The following is a 3363-nucleotide window of genomic DNA, read 5'->3' on the forward strand; positions in this document are numbered from 1 at the left end:
GAAGAATAGCACTTAGCTTTTTTGGGGGGAAAAGAAAACTAGTCCCATCAAATTTGGGGTACATGAAAATGGGTGCAAGCATATTTTTAAGTAACTAAAGTGATTTTTAAAAATTCTTCAAAAATCCATTCTAAAAAACACCTGCCGCATACTTAGCAACGGGGGGTTCCTAAAGAGTCGATTTCGCTAGTTTAGAAGTTTGTCCCCAAATATTTTTTTTTTGTCCCCAAAATGAAAGTATCTTTTTTGGGGTGTCCTGAGGAACTTTTTAAAATTTTTTTACACAGATTACTTTAAGGGGAAATTCCAAAGGCTGCAGGGTATTTTTTATTCTGCACCCCAAAACCCCAATTCTGCACTTTTTTCACCACCTAAGCAGTGGTGAAAACTTATCCCCGTTTTTTTCCAAAGACTTTTCGCACCTGAGAAAAATATTTGAAATTGAATATGGGGATAAGTGAAAATGACGTCATCGGCGATAATTTTTCGCCGATGACGGGCTTTTCGCCTCTAATTGAATATGGCCCATTATCTTAAAAAAGTCATGTTCGTAAGGAGACATCAGAACTTTGCGTCAAGGTATATATTCCCACATTTGAATATGTTAATTTTAGTGACTTATATGTGTGTGTTTTTTTCATTATTTTTTCTTCATTATACTCCTAGAAATCACAACCTGCTGAATCAGTAATTAATAAATGCCGCAAACAGGTTATAAGAAGATGAAACAAACAAACAAAACAAACAAACATCTAAGGCTCAGATTTATCAATGAGTGATATTCTTGTTATCACTTGTTACTTAAGATGGGCATACACGTCCAGATAAAATGCCTGTCAGACCGACAGACATTTTATCTGTCAGCATGCCAGCCCGCAGATATCTGCGGCATACACTGTGAGATTTCTCACAGTGTATTAGCCCGACATCTGCCCTTCGCCCCCGGGGGAGGAGACAATTCCCTGTTCCTTCCATGGGAAGGAACACAGGAAAGTCTGTCTGTCGGCCACGGCTGGGCATACACTGCCCGATGCCGCCAACATTTTAACTCATAAATATCGCATAGGATGGGCATGCCCGACCAAGCAATGTTTAACCCTCAGTCGCCCGCACACACGCTACAATTATCGGGGTGATCCGCGGATATCGGGCGGATCGCCCCGATAATTGTAGTGTGTATGGCCATCACCATCATAAATGGTGCTCCAACCAATCAGCTCTTGTCATTTTACAAACACATGACAGTTAGCAGCTGATTGGATAGAATACCATTTAAAATTAGTAGCAAGTGATAACAAGAATAACACTTGTTGATAAATCTGAACCTTAGTTTTTCATGGGATTGCTGCTTTAATGTTCCAGAATAATCAGAGCAGCAAAGCAGATTATTGATTGAAGAAATAATGCTTGCTGTATAATCTCTGGCATTTTAGCATACATGTAAAAATAGTTACTTTGTATGGTTAAAGGCACCTAGGAACCTGGGAACGTTGCTCTAAATCTACTTTTCTTACTACTTAAAGCTTGCTTTTGATTTTAAATGACTGCTATTACATATAGCCCCTTGTCTTGTGAAGATGACATCTTAGGGGATAGGTCACCAACTGAAACCCTTTTAAGTGCTCTCTGTCAAGGAGCATGTTGTGCCTGTGCCGATGGTGCATGCTGACACAAGGGAAATAGCGAGCCAAAGGTGATTATGTCATCACACCTGGCTGATTGAGATATTACCATCGTACACGTTTGGCGACAAGTACGCTGTGGGGGATTTATAAACCCAGACTCTGCTCTCACCAGGTGTCTTCTACTTGGAACTCTAAGGGATACTGAAATATTAGGACTGGGAGAATGGGATAAGATTGCTTAGAAATTTATGAGAAACTATGGGAAGAATATGGGGCCAGTGTGCACAATGGAGATAATGGGATAAGGGGACAGTGTGCATCATATCCCGGCTTCAGAATCCAAACCGTTTACATGCTGGCAGTAAGTATTAGGGTTAGGTTTAAGGTTAGGCTGTGGGAAGGGGGATGGTTTAGACTACAGGAAAGGTGGGTTAGGGGAAGGGTTAGGGATAGGATACTTACCTAATTCTGTCTGGACTCTGACTATTGGGATGCCGCAGTCTGTATTCTGACCGCAGAGATCCTGTACCCAAAGCAATGATATGTATGGGGCATTTGGAGTACTTGAGAGATACAAATGGAGTTTGTGAGTGATACATATGAGGCATATTGAGAATGTGATTGATATTGTGACAAAAACACTGGAAAGGTTGTCAAGGGGAGATATATATGGCCCAGGTTTTTTGCTTCTGGCTGGTAGACAGAAGCTGATTAGCATCCTTTATGCCAGCCCATCTGTGAGAGGTTGATAAAGGATGTATTAGTCTCTTTAGTTTGGCTCTCACTGTCTGGGGAACAGGTCAGATGTCTGCTGAGAGACACTGTGATTACTGAATGTAAGTGCTGTGTTAAATGCTTTTGTTTTGTGAGAAGGACATTAGTTCCATCCACTGTAAGAGAGGGAATCATTTTGTTTAGTTACTGCTGCACAAAGATTTACTTTTATGTTTTTTTTTTGTGCTGCTAATAAAACTAGCTGCGGATACTTGTATGAAGGCCCGGGACTGGTGTACTACTACTTGGCTGCTGCATTACCCTGAGCTTGCCACAATATTCATATAGAATATATGGAGACTGTGAGTAAGATATAAGGGACATATGGAGTTTGTGAGTGATCATGTATGCATATGAGAGAGTGCTCGAAGTGTGGTGGTGTGAAACGGTATGTCAAACTGACACTTCACTACGGCACTCGGCACTGGGCATATCACTGTCCCAGTGCTTACTGTTTAAATTTGGCGTTGGCCGCGATGGTCAATCAGAGGTGACCGGCAGCATTTTTAATTTGGCGCCAACCAGGATCCTATCACGGCTTGCAGACTGGAAGCCAATCTGTGGCGGCTATGTGGCCGCACCTAATTAGCTGTTGGCCCTAGCAACCGGCACCAAATTTAAAATGCCGTCGGGGACCCTGAGGGGAAGGGAGCGCTGTGGTTTTTAAATTATGTTGCAAAATATGAACTGATGATAACGATGAGCAACAGCTGCATACAATTGACTGATTGCAGGTAACTAACTCCCATTTATGCTAATAGTATAGAAATACTATTTCTATATATAAAATAATGTATTGCTACAGTATTATGTATGATTTGTGTACCATTTTGAGCAATTTTTTACTATCACTGTGCCCAATTTTTTAGTATGGTTCTTTCCCCTCTATAACTAGCTTTCCCACTTATGAAGACAGCACCATTAGACAAAATCCATAGAATACACCATTGAGGGGAAAATGGCC

The sequence above is a fragment of the Taudactylus pleione genome, unplaced genomic scaffold (genome assembly GCF_031769625.1).
Source record: "Taudactylus pleione unplaced genomic scaffold, aTauple2 ptg000032l, whole genome shotgun sequence".
NCBI classification, from domain to species: Eukaryota; Metazoa; Chordata; class Amphibia; order Anura; family Myobatrachidae; genus Taudactylus; species Taudactylus pleione.